The sequence below is a fragment of the Tachyglossus aculeatus genome, chromosome 5, assembly GCF_015852505.1.
Source record: "Tachyglossus aculeatus isolate mTacAcu1 chromosome 5, mTacAcu1.pri, whole genome shotgun sequence".
NCBI lineage: Eukaryota > Metazoa > Chordata > Mammalia > Monotremata > Tachyglossidae > Tachyglossus > Tachyglossus aculeatus.
Window position 1 is genome coordinate 38,294,845 of NC_052070.1, and position 18,731 is coordinate 38,313,575.

General features: G+C 52.4%; 1 protein-coding gene across 1 annotated transcript in view; it reads left to right on the forward strand.

The window, feature by feature from the left end:
- The first annotated feature begins 939 nt into the window (after positions 1-939).
- SH2D5 (SH2 domain containing 5) overlaps positions 940-18,731 on the forward strand; it is a 37,498-nt gene continuing 19,706 nt past the window's right edge. Inside the window, exon 1 of the mRNA XM_038746956.1 lies at positions 940-1,745. The gene's annotated coding sequence lies outside the window, so the exon portion shown is untranslated. The remainder of the gene's footprint in view (positions 1,746-18,731) is intronic.

Below are 18,731 nucleotides of genomic sequence, written 5' to 3' on the forward strand. Positions count from 1 at the left end.
GGAGGCCCGGGGGGCAGCTCGGGGGGCAGGGGAGACCCCCGGGCCCCGGAGGAGAAGGCAGGGGGGGGACCCCCACAGCGCGGGGACCCGGACCGGGACCAGAAGCAGGACCGAGCCGGGCATTATTGACCAGGACCAGAACCAGAACCGAGCCAGGCATTATTGCCCCTACCAGGACCAGGCCTGGGAGACGCCGAGGGGACCAGAACCAGGACCAGAAGCAGGACCGAGCTGGGGATTGTTGACCCGGACCAGAACCAGAACCAGGACCGGGCCTGGGAGACGTCGAGGGGACCAGGACCAGAACCAGGGCCGAGCCGGGGATTACTGACTCGGGACAGAATAAGGACCGAGCCGGGGATTTGCGACCAGAACCAGGATTAGGAACAGGACCGAGCCGGGGATTGTTGACCCGGACCAGAACCAGAACCAGGACCGGCCCGGGGGGACGCCGAGGGGACCAGGACCAGGGCCGAGCCGGGCATTATTGACCCGGACCAGAACCAGAACCGGCCCGGGGAGACGCCGAGGGGACCAGGACCAGAAGCAGGACCGAGCCGGGGATTTGCGACCAGAACCAGGATTAGGACCAGGGCCGAGCCGGGGATTGTTGACCCGGGCCAGAACCAGAACCAGGACCGGCCCGGGGGAACCAGGACCAGAAGCAGGGCCGAGCCGGGCATTATTGACCCGGGCCAGAACCAGGACCAGGCTGGGGAGACGCCGGGGGACCAGGACCAGAAGCAGGACCGAGCTGGAGATTTGCGACCAGAACCAGGATCAGGACCAGGACCAGGACCGGGTTTGGGAGACGTCGGGGGGACCGGGACCAGAACCAGGGCCGAGCCGAGCATTACTGACCCGGACCAGAACCAGGTCCCTGACCCAAACCGAGTCCGGGAGACGCCCAAAGGGTGGCAGAGCCGGACCAGAACCAGGACCCGAACCGAGCCGGGGAGACGCCCAAAGGGAGGCAGGACCGGACCAGAACCAGGACCAAGTCCGGGCCGGGGAGACGTCGAGGGGACCAGGACCAGAACCGGGAATTGCTGACCCGGCCCAGAACCAGAACCGAGCCAGGAAGCCGGCAGGGCCCGGACCAGAACCAGGATCCGAACCGGGACCCGGACCGACCGAGCCGGGGAGACGCCACGAGGGATTGAGGACCGAGCCGGGGATTACCGACCCGAACCCAAACCGAGCCCGGGAGACGCCTAATTGGAGGCAGAACCAGAACCGGGACCGAGCCAAGAAGACGCCAGGGGAGGTAAGACCCGGACCAGAACCAGGAGCAAGGCAGGACCAGACGGAGACCCGGCCCCACACCGAGCCAGAGAGACGCTAAGGGAGGCAGGATCAGGACCAGAACCAGGGACCCGCCCAAAGGGAGGCAGGACCGGACCCGGACCGAGCCCGGGAGACGCCACACGGGAGGCAGGACCAGAACCAGAACCAGAACCGAGCCCGGGAGACGCCACAGGGGAGGCAGGACCAGAACCAGAACCAGAACCGAGCCAGGGAGACGCCAGGGGAGGTAGGGCCCGGGCCAGAACCAGGATCAGGACCAGAACCAGGGACACGCCGAAAGGGAGGCAGGACCGGACCAGAACCAGGATCAGGACCAGAACCAGGGACACGCCAAAAGGGAGGCAGGACCGGACCAGAACCGGGACCAGAACCAGGGACACGCCGTGGGAGGCCGAGGCCGGACACCCCAGGGCCCCCCGGGACCGGCTGCAGCCACGGTGAGGAAATTGGGCGCACCCGGGCCGGCGCCTGCACCGGGGCATCCCCCTCCCCTCCCCTTCCCTCCCCCAATCGTTCCCCCGGACCCTGCTGTCGTGTCCCCCCCCCCACCCTACTGCCCCGTGACATTGGGGGGGCGGGAGGACCCCCACACTGGGGAGGGAGGACTGTCCTTGCAGGGGACGGGGCTCCATGGGGTAGCTACCAGGGGGAGACCCGAGATGCCAGAAGGCATCGGGCCCTGCCTGCTTGCGTTGTTATGTATTGTGTGTGTGTGTGTGTGTGTGTGTGTGTGTGTGTGTGTGTGTGTGTTGGGGGGGTGGTATTTTTTGCCCTAACCCCAGGGCAGCTGCCCCCCGGGAGTCTGCACCCCTGGAGCGGGTCTTGATGGTGGGCGGGGAAGAAGGAACCGGGGCCAAGAGGCGCCCTGGAGGATGCTCTTGGACTCTAAATAATAATAATAATTATGATGTTGATGGTATTTGTTCAGCGCTTAATAATAATAATGATGGCATTTGTTAAGCGCTTACTATGTGCCAAGCACTGTTCTAAGTGCTTACGAGGTCCACTGTATGCCGAGCACTGTTCTAAGCCCCTCTCCCCCTCCTCCTCCTCTCCATCCCCCCTGCCTTACCTCCTTCCCTTCCCCACAGCACCTGTATGTATGTATGTATATTTGTACGTATTTATTACTCTATTTATTTATTTATTTTACTTGTACATATCTATTCTATTTATTTTATTTTGTTAGTATGTTTGGTTTTGTTCTCTGTCTCCCCCTTCTAGACTGTGAGCCCACTGTTGGGTAGGGACCGTCTCTATATGTTGCCAAATTGTACTTCCCAAGCGCTTAGTACAGTGCTGTGCACACAGTAAGCGCTCAATAAATACGATTGAATGAATGAATGGGAGGGATACGAGGTCCACTAGGTGCCAAGCACTGTTCTAAGCGCTGGGAGGGATGCGAGGTCCACTAGGTGCCGAGCACTGTTCTAAGCGCTGGAAGGGATACGAGGTCCACTAGGTGCCAAGCACTGTTCTAAAAGAGAAGCAGCGTGGCTCAGTGGAAACAGCACAGGCTTTGGAGTCAGCGGTCATGGGTTCAAATCCCACTCCGCCAATTGTCAGCTGGGTGACTTTGGGCAAGTCACTTCACTTCTCTGGGCCTCAGTGACCTCATCTGTAAAATGGAGATGAAGACTGTGAGCCCCCCGTGGGACAACCTGATCACCTTGTAACCTCTCCAGCGCTTAGAACAGTGTGTTGCACATAGTAAGCGCTTAATAAATGCCATCAAAAAAAAAAAAAAAAGCGCCGGGGGAGATACAAGGTGGATCAGGTTGTCCCACGTGGGGCTCACAGTCTTATTCATTCACTCATTCATTCAATCGCATTTATTGAGTGCTTACTGGGTGCAGAGCAGTGGACTAAGCGCTTGGGAAGGACAAGTCGGCAACATATAGAGACGGTCCCTACCCAGTAACGGGCTCACAGAGTAGGAGGGTGCTCACGGTCTAGAAGGGGAGGCAGCAAGTTGGACCCAAGGCTGGGGGAGGGGGACCCCCTAGGTTCACCTGGGGGCTGGGGACCAACCCAGGCTGAGACCTTCCCCCCCCCCCCCCCCCCATCTCCCTTCCCCATCGCCCTGCCCTCTGGGACCTTGATTTCCCGGTGGGTCGACCCCCGGCCCACGTCCTCCCCCTGGCCCGGAATACCCTCCCTCTGCACATCCGCCAAGCTAGCTCTCTTCCCCCCTTCAAGGCCCTACTGAGAGCTCACCTCCTCCAGGAGGCCTTCCCACACTAAGCCCCCTCCTTCCTCTCCCCCTCCTCCCCCTCCGCCTTACCCCCTTCCCTTCCCCACAGCACCTGTATATAGGTATATATGTTTGTTCATATTTATTACTCTATTTTACTTGTACATATCTATTCTATTTATTTTATTTTGTTAATATGTTTGGTTTTGTTGTCTGTCTCCCCCTTCTAGACTGTGAGCCCACTGTTGGGTAGGGACCGTCTCTATATGTTGCCAACTTGGACTTCCCAAGTGCTTAGTACAGTGCTCTGCACACAGTAAGCGCTCAATAAATACGATTGATTGATTGATTCCGTGCTGCAGTCATAGACTGTCGTCGGGCAGAGGGCGGCCACCCATCCCCACCGCAGCCGAGAGCCCAGCAGTCCCCAGAGGAGGCCTAAGCCAACCGGTTCACCCTCTGAGCCGAGCTGCAACCTGCTCCCAGCCTCCCAATTCCCAACTCCCATCCGGCCCACTCCCTTGGCAGGGGGGTCCGGCACGGGTCCGTGCCGCCACCTTTGGCTTGGCTCGACCGACCGGCCAGGGATGATAATAATAAATAATAGCATTTATTAAGCGCTTACTATGTGCAAAGCACTGTTCTAAGTGCTGGAGAGGTTACAAGGTGATCAGGTTGTCCCACAGGGGGCTCACAGTCTTCATCCCCATTTTGCAGTTGAGGGAACTGAGGCCCAGAGAATAATAATAATAACAATAGTGGCATTTCTTAAGTGCTTACTATGTGCAAAGCACGCTGGGGAGGTTACAAGATGATCAGGTTGTCCCACGGGGGGGCTCACAGTCTTCATCCCCATTTTGCAGATGAGGGAACTGAGGCCCAGAGAATAATAATAATAATAATAATTATGGCATTTCTTAAGCGCTTACTATGTGCAAAGCACTGTTCTAAGCTCTAGGGGGATACAAGGTGATCAGGTTGTACCACATGGGTCTCACAGTCTTAATCCCCATATTACAGTTGAGGTAACTGAGGCCCAGAGAAGTGAAGTGACTTGCCCAAAGTCACACAGCTGACAATTGGCAGAGCTGGGATTTGAACCCCTGACCTCTGACTCCAAAGCCCGGGCTCTTTCCACTGAGTCATGCTGGAGTGCTTACTATGTGCAAAGCACTGTTCTAAGTGCTGGGGGGGGGTACAGAGTGATCAGGTTGTCCCACGTGGGGCTCACAGTCTTTATCCCCATTTTACAGATGAGGTAACTGAGGCTCAGAGAAGTTAAGTTACTTGCCCAAGGTCACACAGAAAACATGTGGCGGAGTCAGGATTTGAACCCATTACCTCTGACTCCAAAGCCCGGGCTCTTTCCACTGAGCCACGCTGCTTCTCTTGTCCTGAAATGTCAGGCGATAAGAATAATAATGTTGGTACTTGTTAAGCGCTTACTATGTGCCAAGCACTGTTCTAAGCGCTGGGGTGGATATAAGGTAATCAGGTTGTCCCACATGGGGCTCAACAGTCTTAATCCCCATTTTACAGATGAGGGAACTGGGGCCCAGAGAAGTGAAGTGACTTGTCTTACCTCCTTCTCTTCCCCACAGCACCTGTATATATGTATATATGTTTATGCATATTTATTACTCTATTTATTTATTTTACTTGCACATATCTATTCTATTTATTTTATTTTGTTAATACGTTTGGTTCTGTCTCCCCCTTTTAGACTGTGAGCCCACTGTTGGGTAGGGACTGTCTCTATATGTTGCCAACTTGGACTTCCCAAGCGCTTAGTCCAGTGCTCTGCACACAGTAAGCGCTCAATAAATACGATTGATTGATTGGTTGATTGTCCAAGGTCACACAGCTGACAAGTGGCAGAGCAGGGATTTGTACCCCCGACCTTGGACTCCAAAGCCCGGGCTCTTTCCACTGAGCCACGCTGCTGTGGGGGGAGGTCGAGGCTGGCCCTTCAGTCTCAGGCTGCTATTGGCAGCAGAGCCCCTAATTTGGGCCAAGCCAGTGGGGGCCTGGAATGCCCTCCTCCCTTTACCCATCCGCCAAGCTCGCTCTCTTCCTCCCTTCAAGGCCCTACTGAGAGCTCACCTCCTCCAGGAGGCCTTCCCACACTGAGCCCCTTCCTTCCTCTCCCCCTCGTCCCCCTCTCCATCCTCCCCATCTTACCTCCTTCCCTTCCCCACAGCACCTGTATATATGTTTGTACATATTTATTACTCTATTTATTTATTTTACTTGTACATATCTATTCTATTTTATTTTGTTGGTATGTTTGGTTTTGTTCTCTGTCTCCCCCTTTTAGACCGTGAGCCCACCGTTGGGTAGGGACCGTCTCTATATGTTGCCAACTTGGACTTCCCAAGCGCTTAGTACAGTGCTCTGCACACAGTAAGCGCTCAATAAATACGATTGATTGATTGATTGATTTTAAGGGTCCCGAGGCGGCGTGGAGGAGGGGATGGTGCAATGATGATGATGACGGCCCAGCCTCCTCTCCCTGGTCCAACCCGCCATCTCCCCTCCTTGGGTTCATCCACGGCGCCCACCTCTCGACCCCGGAGCGGCCCTCGCTCCAGCCCCATCCTCTGGGCCTCAATCAATCAATCAATCAATCAATCAATCAATCGTATTTATTGAGCGCTTACTATGTGCAGAGCACTGTACTAAGCGCTTGGGAAGTACAAATTGGCAACATATAGAGACAGTCCCTACCCAACAGTGGGCTCACAGTCTAAAAGGGGGAGACAGAGAACAAAACCAAACATACTAACAAAATAAAATAAATAGGATAGATATGTACAAGTAAAATAAATAAATAAATAGAGTAATAAATATGTACAAATATATATACATATATACAGGTGCTGTGGGGAAGGGAAGGAGGGGGGGTTGGAGAGGGAGACGAGGGCCTCATGGATCAAAGGGACCAAGATTGACCCGTACACGTGTGCATATGTCCAGTGCTCTGCACACAGTAAGCGCTCAATAAATACAATTGATTTATTGTATCAGCGCTTAGAGCGGTGCTTTGCACATAGTAAGCGCTTAATAAATGCCATCATTATTATTATTATATATGCACCTGCACACAACACACAGGGTGCTTGTCAGTGGTAGGGAGATGTCAGAGGAAAGGAGCTTCTGGAAAGAGAGCACTGCTGAAGGCCCGGGGGGGATCGGTGGGAGAAGCTAGCTCTCTTCCTCCCTTCAAGGCCCTACTGAGAGCTCACCTCCTCCAGGAGGCCTTCCCACACTGAGCCCCCTCCTTCCTCTCCCCCTCCTCCCCCTCTCCATCCCCCCCGCCTTACCTCCTTCCCTTCCCCACAGCACCTGTATATATGTATATATGTTTGTACATATTTATTACTCTATTTTACTTGTACATATCTATTCTATTTCTTTTATTTTGTTAATATGTTTTGTTTTGTTCTCTGTCTCCCCCTTCTAGACTGTGAGCCCACTGTTGGGTAGGGACCATCCCTTGTATCCCCAAGCGCTTAGTACAGTGCTCTGCACACAGTAAGCACTCAATAAATACAATTGATTGATTGATTGATTGAAGAGGTCCCCCACTCTGGCTCCAGCATCAGCAAAGACTCCCTTTGTTGTCGGGTGATGGGTGTCTAACAAAGTGCCATGGATTGGGGGGGTCCAGCTGGGTTGGCCCTGGCCTCCAGCCTCCCGGGGACCTTCTAAAGCAGAGAAACAGCGTGGCTCAGTGGAAAGAGCCCGGGCTTGAGAGCCATAGGTCATGGGTTGTATCCACCCCGTGCTTAGTACAGTGCCTGGCACATAGTAAGCGCTTAACAAATACCATAATAGAGAAGCAGCGTGGCTCAGTGGTTTGGGAGCCAGATGTCGTGGGTTCTAATCCCGGCTCTGCCACTTAGCAGCAGCTGTGCGACTTTGGGCAAGCCACTTAACTTCTCTGGGCCTCAGTTCCCTCATCTGTAAAATGGGGATGAAGACTGTGAGCCCCCCCCCACCCCCCCACCCCGGGACAACCTGATCACCTTGTATACCCCCCCAGCACTTAGAATAGTGCTTTGCACATAGTAAGCGCTTAACAAATGCCATCATCATCATGGGTTCTAATCCCGGCTCCGCCACTTATCAGCTGGGTGACTTTGGGCAAGTCCCTTCACTTCTCTGGGCCTCAGTTACCTCATCTGGAAAATGGGGATTAAGACTGTGAGCCCCACTTGGGACCGCCTGATCACCTTGTATCCTCCCCAGAGCATCGTACAGTGCTTTGCATGTAGTAAGCGCTTAACCAATGCCATTATTATTATTATTATTATTATTATTATTATTATTATTATTATTATTATTATTATTATTCTAAACCCCGTGAGCCAGAGCAAGCGCGGCCCCCGGCTTGGACCAGAATCAGGCCGGCCCCTCCCTCCATCCATCCATCCACCCGTCCCGGAAAGATGCAAAGAGGGAAGAAGGCAAGGTGACACTGGCCAGCTCAGTGACAGACCATGTGGGGCCAGCGCCCCGCTGAGAGATCACTCCAACCCTCTTGTGCTGAGAGGTGTCATTTCTCTGCCTTGCACTCTGGGAGGAGAAGAGGCTGTGTCAGCACAGATGGGGGTGGGAGATTCTCTCCTCTCCAGGAGGTACAGCTCATCCCTCCCATTCGGCAACAAGAGGGGAAGGGGAAATTGGAAGGTGGCTGCTTCCGTGTGACCTCCTGCCACCCCCCTCCATCCCCGCTTCACCCCCGTGGCCCGGGTCTGGGGGAGGCCTGCTGTAGATTTATCCTCTGGCTCGGAGCGAATGCCGATGGTTCCAGGGGCTTCCTTGTGGTGTCGTTATTATTATTATTATTTTATTTATTGAGCGCTTACTATGTGCAAAGCACTGTACTAAGCGCTTGGAATTGGACAATAGAACAACAGACACATTCCTGCCCACAATGAGCTTACGCTTCCGTGCCACCTCCTGCCGCCCCCCTCCATCCCCGCTTCGCCCCCGTGGCCCGGGTCTGGGGGAGGCCTGCTGTAGATTTATTCTCTGGCTCGGAGTGAATGCCGATGGTTCCAGGGGCTTCCTTGTGGTGTCATTATTATTATTATTGTTGTGTTTATTGAGCGCTTACTATGTGCGAAGCATTGTACTACACTTGGAGTTGGACAATAGAACAACAAACAGCCCCATTCCTGCCCACAATGAGCTCATGCTTCCGTGCGACCTCCTGCCGCCTCCCTCCATCCCCACTTCGCCCCGTGACCCGGGTCTGGCAGAGGCCTGCTGTAGATTTATTCTCTGGCTCGGAGCGAATGCCAATGGTTCCAGGGGCTTCCTTGTGGTGTCATTATTATTATTGTATTTATTGAGCACTTACTATGTGCGAAGCACTGTACTAAGTGCTTGGAATTGGACAGTAGAACGACAAACAGACACATTCCTGCCCACAATGAGCTCATGCTTCCGTGCGACCTCCTGCCGCCCCCCTCCATCCCCGCTTCGCCCCCGTGGCCCGGGTCTGGGGGAGGCCTGCTGTAGATTTATTCTCTGGCTCGGAGCGAATGCCGATGGTTCCAGGGGCTTCCTTGTGGTGTCGTTATTATTATTATTATTTTATTTATTGAGCGCTTACTATGTGCAAAGCACTGTACTAAGCGCTTGGAATTGGACAATAGAACAACAGACACATTCCTGCCCACAATGAGCTCATGCTTCCGTGCGACCTCCTGCCGCCCCCCTCCATCCCCGCTTCGCCCCCATGGCCCGGGTCTCGGGGAGGCCTGCTGTAGATTTATTCTCTGGCTCGGAGTGAATGCCGTTGGTTCCAGGGGCTTCCTTGTGGTGTCATTATTATTATTATTATTGTATTTATTGAGCGCTTACTATGTGCGAAGCACTGTAATACGCTTGGAATTGGACAATAGAACAACAAACAGCCCCATTCCTGCTCACAATGAGCTCATGCTTCCGTGCGACCTCCTGCCACCCCCCTCCATCCCCGCTTCGCTCCTGTGGCCCAGGTCTGGGGGAGGCCTGCTGTAGATTTATTCTCTGGCTCGGAGCGAATGCCGATGGTTCCAGGGGCTTCCTTGTGGTGTCATTATTATTATTGTATTTATTGAGCACTTACTATGTGCGAAGCACTGTACTAAGCGCTTGGAATTGGACAATAGAACGACAAACAGACACATTCCTGCCCACAATGAGCTCACGCTTCCGTGCGACCTCCTGCTGCCCCCCTCCATCCCCGCTTCGCCCCTGTGGCGCGGGTCTGGGGGAGGCCTGCTGTAGATTTATTCTCTGGCTCGGAGTGAATGCCGATGGTTCCAGGGGCTTCCTTGTGGTGTCATTATTATTATTATTATCGTTGTATTTATTGAGCGCTTACTATGTGCGAAGCATTGTACTACGCTTGGAGTTGGACAATAGAACAACAAACAGCCCCATTCCTGCCCACAATGAGCTCATGCTTCCGTGTGACCTCCTGCCGCCTCCCTCCATCCCCACTTCGCCCCGTGACCCGGGTCTGGCAGAGGCCTGCTGTAGATTTATTCTCTGGCTCGGAGCGAATGCCGATGGTTCCAGGGGCTTCCTTGTGGTGTCATTATTATTATTATTGTATTTATTGAGCGCTTACTATGTGCGAAGCACTGTACTAAGCGCTTGGAATTGGACAGTAGAACGACAAACAGACACATTCCTGCCCACAATGAGCTCACGCTTCCGTGCGACCTCCTGCCGCCCCCCTCCATCCCCGCTTCGCCCCCGTGGCCCGGGTCTGGGGGAGGCCAGCTGTAGATTTATCCTCTGGCTCAGAGCGAATGCCGATGGTTCCAGGGGCTTCCTTGTGGTGTCGTTATTATTATTATTGTACTTATTGAGCGCTTCCTATGTGCCAAGTACTGTACTAAGCGCTTGGAGTTGGACAATAGAACGACAAACAGACACATTGGTACCCACAATGAGCTCAAAGTCTAGAGGGGAAGTCTAGAGGTTCCCCCTCACCCCCCCACAATCCCTCCTCTACACCCCCCCATCCCCTGCACCCCCCTCCTCACCATCCCTCTGCTCCCTTCCCTCTCCCCTGCACCCCCCTCCCCACTGGGGTCCCACCCACCACATCACCCTAGGCGCAGAGCTTGAGAGCCACCAGCCTGTTCACCTTGTCATCTCTCTCCAAGGACATAGACCCCCATGGAGGGCCGAGTCTCCAAGGACATAGACCCCCATGGAGGGCCGAGCTGCCTGCTTGGAAACCGCTCCCAACCCCTCGAGACCAGAGCCGGGTGTCTGGGCTCTGCTCATCCTGGCCTGGCGGAGATGAGAAGCAGCGTGGCTCAGTGGAAAGAGCCCGGGCTTGGGAGTCAGAGGTCATGGGTTCGAATGCCGGCTCCCCTACATGTCTGCTGTGTGACCTTGGGCAAGTCACTTAGCTTCTCTGAGCCTCAGTGACCTCATCTGTAAAATGGGGATTAAGACTGAGAGCCCCACGGGGGACAACGTGATCACCTTGTACCCTCCCCAGTGCTTAGAACAGTGCTTCGCACGTTCATTCATTCATTCAGTCGTATTTATTGAGCGCTTACTGTGTGCAGAGCACTGTACTAAGCGCTTGGGAAGTACAAGTTGGCAACATATAGAGACGGTCCCGACCCAACAGCGGGCTCACAGTCTAGAAGGGGGAGACAGAGAACAAAACATATTAACAAAATAAAATAAATAGAATAGCAAATATGTACAAGTAAAATAGAGTAATAAATATGTACAAACATATACAGACAAGTGCTGTGGGGAGGGGAAGGAGGTGGGGGGGGGGGATGGGGAGGGGAAGGAGGGGAAGAAGAAGGAGGGGGCTCAGTGTTGGAAGGCCTCCTGGAGGAGGTGAGCTCTCAGTAGGGCTTTGAAGGGAGGAAGAGAGCTAGCTTGGCGGATGGGCGGAGGGAGGGCATTCCGGGCCAGGGGGAGGACGTGGGCCGGGGGTCGACGGCGGGACAGGCGAGAACGAGGTACGGTGAGGAGATTAGCGGCAGAGGAGTGGAGGGTGCAGGCTGGGCTGGAGAAGGAGAGAAGGGAGGGGAGGTAGGAGGGGGCGAGGGGATGGACAGCCTTGAAGCCCAGGGTGAGGAGTTTTTGCCTGATGTGTAGGTTGATTGGTAGCCACTGGAGATTTTTGAGGAGGGGAGTAACGTGCCCAGAGCCTTTCTGCACAAAGATGATCCAGGCAGCGGCGTGAAGTATAGATTGAAGTGGGGAGAGACAGGAGGATGGGAGCTCAGAGAGGAGGCTGATGCAGTAATCTAGTTGGGATAGTATGAGAGCTTGAACCAGCAGGGTAGCGGTTTGGATGGAGAGGAAAGGGAGGAGCTTGGCGATGTTGCGGAGCTGAGACTGGCAGGTTTTGGTGACGGCTTGGATGTGAGGGGTGAACGAGAGAGCGGAGTTGAGGATGACACCAAGGTTGCGGGCTAGTGACACGGGAAGGATGGTAGTTGCCGTCAACGGTGATCGGAAAGTCAGGGAGAGGGCAGGGTTTGGAAGGGAAGATAAGGAGTTCAGTCTTGGTCATACTGAGTTTTAGATGGCTGGCAGACATTCAGATGGAGATGTCTTGAAGGCAGGCGGAGACCCGAGCCTGAAGGGAGGGAGAGAGAGGAGGGGCACAGATGTAGATTTGGGTGTCATCAGCGTAGAGATGATAGTTGAAGCCGTGGGAGCCAATGAGGTCACCAAGGGAGTGCGTGTAGATCGAGAACAGAAGGGGACCAAGCACTGAACCTTGGGGGACCCCCACAGTAAGGGGATGGGAGGGGGAGGAGGAGCCCGCAAAAGAGACAGAGAATGAACGGCCGGAGAGATGAGGAGAACCAGGAGAGGACAGAGTCTGTGAAGCCAAGATTGGATAGCATGTTGAGGAGAAGGGGATGTTCCACACTGACACCATTATCATTATTATTATTATTATTATTATTATTATTATTATTATTATTATCCTGACTTGGCCTTCAGCTTGGGGTGAGGGCCCACAGTTGGGCCAGGCTCTGCCCCAGCCAGGGCCTGTAGGCTCCCGAAAGTCAGAAGACCTGGGTTCTGATCCCGGCTCCCTCACTCACTTGCAGTGTGACCTAGGGCAAGTCACAGCCCCACAGCACTTATGTACCTATCCCTAATTATTTATAGTATCGTCTGTCTCCCCCACTAGACTGTAATTTCGCTGTGGGCAGGGAACCTGTCAATTATACTCAAGAGAAGCAACGTGGCTCAGTGGAAAGAGCCCGGGCTTGGGAGTCAGAGGTCATGGGTTCTAATCGCAGCTCCAGCACTTGTCAGATGTGTGACTTTGGGCGAGCCACTTAACTTCTCTGTGCCTCAGTTCCCTCATCTGTAAAATGGGGATTAAGAATGTGAGCCCCACGTGGGACAACCTGATTACCTTGTATCTCCCCCAGTGCTTAGAACAGTGTTTGGCACATAGTAAGCGCTTAACAAATGCCATTATTATTATTATACTCCCATTGTGTTCGCTCTCAAGTGCTTAGTACCGTGCTCCGCACACGGAAACGCTCAGTAAATATGGTTGATTGGTTGATTAACTTCTCTGTGCCTCAGAGAAAATAGAGATTCAATATCTGTTCTCCCCTCTACTTAGACTATGAGCCCCATGTGGGACTGCCTTGTGGCCAGGGTATGTGTCTACTGACTCTGTTGTGCTCTCCCAAGTGCTTAGAACAGGGCTCTGCACACAGGCTCAATAAATACGACTTGACTGATCTAGCCCAGTGCTTAGAACAGTGCTTGATACATAGTAAGTACCTAAGAAGTTCAATTTAAAAAGAAAAAGTCCTGCTCCTGGTGGACTAAGGGGTCCAGAGGGTGGGAAAAAGCTAGTTTGGAGTCTGGGACCGGCGGGGCAGCCTGGTGCCCTGCTCTACGGCCCCGAGCCCACCCAATCCAAGGGCTGAGGGATCAATCAATCAATCATATTTATTGAGCTCTTATTGTGTGCAGAGCAATGTACTAAGCACCTGGGAAGTACTAGTTGGCAACATATAGAGACGGTCACTACACAACAGTGGGCTCACAGTCTAGAAGGGGGAGACAGAGAACAAAACAGAACATAGTAACAAAATAAAATAAATAGAATAGTAAATATGTACAAAGATTCATTCATTCAATTGTATTTATTGAGCGCTTACTGTGTGCAGAGCACTGTACTAAGCTCCTGGGAAGTCCAAGTTGGCAACATGTAGAAACGGTCCTTACCCAACAGTGGGCTCACAGTCTAGAAGGGGGAGACAGAGAACAAAACAGAACATATTAACAAAATAAATAGAATAGATATGTACAAGTAAAATAAATAAAGAGTAATAAATCCGTACAAACATATATACATATATACAGGTGCTGTGGGGAAGGGAAGGAGCCAAGGCGGGGGGGATGGAGAGGGGAAGGAGGGGGGTCAGTCTGGGAAGGCCTCCGAAGGCCTGGGATGGCCTGAGGGATACTTATCCGCATCTCCTTAGTACAGTGCTCTGCACACAGTAAGCGTTCAATAAATACGATTGATGATGATGATGATGATGATCTCCTCCAGGGCCTTGACCTGGTCATCCTACCTGCGGCTTGCTCCCGTCTGCAGTGGCCCCCAGGGCAGGCTGAATGGCCAGCTCTGCTGCCGCCAGCTGCACAGGTTTCTGGTGGGGAGCCAGTAATAATAATAATAATAATGATGATGATGGCATTTGTTAAGCACTTACTCTGTGCAAAGCACTGTTCTAAGCGCTGTACCTCGCTCTAGCCTGTCCCGCCGTCGACCCCTGGCCTGGAATGCCCTCCCTCCACACATCCACCAAGTTAGCTCTCTTCTTCCCTTCAAAGCCCTACTGAGAGCTCACCCCCTCCAAGAGGCCTTCCCAGACTGAGCCCCCTTTTTCCTCTCCTCCTCCCCCTCCCCACAGCACTTGTATATATATTTGTACAGATTTATTGCTCAATTTTAATTTTACTTGTACATATTTACTATTCTATTTATTTTATTATTGATGTGCATGTAGCTTTAATTCTGTTTCTTCTGACGACTTTGACACCCATCTACATGTTTTGTTTTGATGATAATGGCATTTGTTAAGCGCTTACTCTGTGCAAAGCACTGTTCTAAGCGCTGGGGAGGTTACAAGGTGATCAGGTTGTCCCACGGGGGGCTCACAGGCTCAATCCCCAGTTTACAGATGAGGGAACAGGCACAGAGAAGTGAAGTGACTTACCCAAAGTCACACAGCTGACGATTGCTGACAGGGTTTGAACCCGTGACCTCTGACTCCAAAGCCTGGGCTCTTTCCACTGAGCCACACTGCTTCTCGTACTTGTATCTACTCCTGCGCCTAGTTCAATGCCTGGCCCACAGTAAGCACTTTAAACCTACTATAAATAAGTTGAGACATCTTGCCTCTGGCCTGGAAGGCCCTCACCTCCTCAAATCCGACACAATTACTCTGTTCCGCTTCAAAGCCTTAGTGAAGGCACATCTCCTCCAGGAGACCCTCTCTGACTAAGCCCCCCCAACCCCTTCTTCTTCTCCCACTCCCTTTCTTTGTCAATCAATCAATCAGTTGTATTTATTGAGCGCTTACTGTGTGCAGAGCACTGTACTAAGCGCTTGGGAAGTACAAGTTGGCAACATATAGAGACGGTCCCGACCCAACAGTGGGCTCACAGTCTAAAAGACTGCTTTGTCGCCCTGACTTGCTCCCTTTGTTGTTCTTCTCCCCCCACCCCACAGCCCCACAGCACTTATGTTCATATCTGTAATTTATTTATTTGTATTCATTCATTCAATCATGTTGAGCGCTTACTGTGTGCAGAGCACTGTACTAAGCGCTTGGGGAGTACAAGTTGGCAGCATATAGAGACGGTTCCTACCCAACAATCAATCAATCAATCAATCAATCATATTTATTGAGCGCTTTCTGTGTGCAGAGCACTGTACCAAGCGCTTGGGAAGTACAAGCTGGCAGCATATAGAGACGGTTCCTACCCACCAATCAATCAATCAATCAATCAATCATATTTATTGAGCGCTTACTGTGTGCAGAGCACTGTACTAAGCGCTTGGGAAGTACAAGTTGGCAACATATAGAGACAGTCCCTACCCAACAACGGGGCTCACAGTCTAGAAGGGGGAGACAGACAGCAAAACACAACATGTGGACAGGTGTCAAGTCACCAGAATAAATAAAAATAAAGCTGGATGCGCATCATTAACAAAATAAATAGAATAGTAAATATGTACAAATAAAATAAATAGAGTAATAAATCTGTACCAACATATATACAGGTGATGTGGGGAGGAGAAGGAGGTAAGGCGGGGGGGGTGGGGAAGAGAAGAATCAATATCTGCCTGCCCCGCTCTAGATTGTAAGCTCATTGTGGGCAGAGAATGTGTCCGTTTATTGTTGGTTTGTACGCTCCCAAACGCTTAGTTCAGTGCTCTGCACACAGTAAGCGCTTAATAAATACGATTGAAGGAATGAATGAATGACCAATCCAAGTCGAGGGTTCTAGGGCAGACATGTGCCATGGAAACTCTGAGATTCCCTCCCCTCCAAGCTAGCCCATTCCCTGAGGGCTCCTGGAAATCAATCAATCGTATTTATTGAGCGCTTACTGTGTGCAGAGCACTGGACTAAGCGCTTAGTACACTGGGAGACTGGAAACTGGGAGAAGGTGTGGGGGTGGGGCTGAGCTGGCCTTTCTCCTTTCCCCTCCCAGGCTCCAGGTGGGATGATCCATGAGGCAGTGTGCCTTGGAGAGAGATGGGATGATGGTACAGTGCTAAGCGCTTAGTACATTGCTCTGCACGCAGGAAGTGCTTAATATGACAGAGGCCATTAAGGCTTGCTTTTGGAGGACTGGAGCATCTGTGGTTGCTATCCAAAAATACATAATAATAATGATGATGGCATTAATTAAGCGTTTACTATGTTCAAAGCACTGTTCTAAGCTGTTGGGGGGTTTACATCATCATCAATCGTATTTATTGAGCGCTTACTGTGTGCAGAGCACTGTACTAACCGCTTGGGAAGTACAAATTGGCAACATATAGAGACAGTCCCTACCCAACAGTGGGCTCACATTCACAGTTTACAAGGTGATCAGGTTGTCCCACGGGGAGTTCGCAGTCTTATTCCCCATTTTACAGATGAGGTAACTGAGGCCCAGAGAAGTGAAGTGACTTGCCCAAAGTCACACACCTGACAATTGGCGGAGCCGAGATTTGAACCCATGACCTCTGACTCCAAAGCCCGGGCTCTTTCCACTGAGTCACGCTGCGCCTCATCATTCACAAGTACTGGAGCTGGAGAGAAGGGGGTATCTCCTCAAGCAAGCACTGAAAAGAGAGCTGGAGAGAGGAGCCATTAATGATGGCATTTATTAAGCACTTGCTATGTGCAAAGCAGTGTTCTAAGCACTGGGGAGGTTACAAGGTGACCAGGTTGTCCCACATGGGGCTCACAGTCTTAATCCCCATTTTACAGATGAGGTAACTGAGGCCCAGAGAAGTGAAGTGACTTGCCCAAAGTCACACAGCTGACAAGTGGCGGAGGCGGGATTTGAACCCACGACCTCTGACTCCAAAGCCCATGCTCTTTTCCACTGAGCCACGCTGCTTCTCATTAGACAGGTAACGAATGTTTGGTTAGAATTCATTGGAAAGCAGGACGTCAAACTCAGTGCACTTTTGCCCGCTGATTGCTGTAAGTCTCCGATATTGTTTATAATAATAATGGCATTTATTAAGCGCTTACTACGTGCCAAGCACTGTTCTAAGTGCTGGGGAGGTTACAGGGTGATCACGCTGTCCCACGTGGGGCTCACAGTCTTAATCCCCATTTTACAGATGAGGGAACTGAGGCCCAGAGAAGTGAAGTGACGTGCCCAAAGCCACCCAGCTGACAAGTGGCGGAGCTGGGATTGGAACCCATGACCTCTGACTCCAAAGCCCGGGCTCTTTCCACTGAGCCACGCTGTAGATGATACCTCCTCTCGGAACCATAGCCCGAGCCCGTAGTTGGGTAGGGATTGTCCCGATCTGTTGCCGAATTGTACTTTCCAAGCGCTTAGTACGGTGCTCTGCACACAGTAAGCGCTCAATAAATACGATTGAACGAATGAAATACGATTGAATGAATGAATGATGGGATACCTGTGGGGCTGCTCACTACGGGGGCCCTGTCCTTTCCTTTATTCATTCATTCATTCAGTTGTATTTATTGAGCACTTACTGTGTGCAGAGCATCATCATCATCATCAATCGTATTTATTGAGCGCTTACTATGTGCAGAGCACTGTACTAAGCGCTTAGCACTGTACTATGTGCAGAGCACTGTACTAAACATTTGAAACGTACAATTTGGCAACCAAGAGACAGTCCCTACCCACACGAGTTTACAGTCTGACAGCCACATCCCCGGGCGGAGACGCAGGGGCCCCCAGCTCACTGCCCGGCGGCAGAGCCCGGGACGCCGTGGGCATTCCCCCTTTTAGACTGTGAGCTCACTGTTGGGTAGGGACCGTCTCTATATGTTGCCAACTTGTACTTCCCAAGCGCTTAGTACAGTGCTCTGCACACAGTAAGCCCTCAATAAATGCGATTGATGATGATGATGAGGGCCTCCTGGGCCAGGACTAGGGGAAGCGAGCCCTCTGGCTCCCGTGGATCCACCTGCCTGGACTTTCCCCTTCTCCCGATCTGGGAACCCTGGAAGGGGAATGTGCCCCCAAACGAAGGTCCAGGCTCCCCCAGCATCGGCAGCAAAGACTCGTCTCCCGCCTCCCGTCAGCCCCGACTCTCTGGTTGTCCCTCCCTGGCTTGGCTGTGGTGGACTGAGGTTTTTCTCCATTTCTCCAGCTGAAATGGAGAAGCAGTGTGGCTCAGTGGAAAAAGCCCGGGCTTTAGAGTCAGAGGTCAGGGGTTCAAATCCCGGCTCCACCAATTGTCAGCCGTGTGACTTTGGGCAAGTCGCTTCTCTGGGCCTCAGTGACCTCATGGGGATTAAGACTGTGAGCCCCCCCGCGGGACAACCTGATCGCCTTGTAACCTCCCCAGCGCTTAGAACAGTGTGTTGCACACAGTACGTGCTTATTAAATGCCATTATCATTATTATCTGCAAGGCCTTTTGGCCCCGGGAGCTCTGTGACCAGCTGAGAGTCTGGCCGGTGGGGGAATAGAGGCCGGGCACC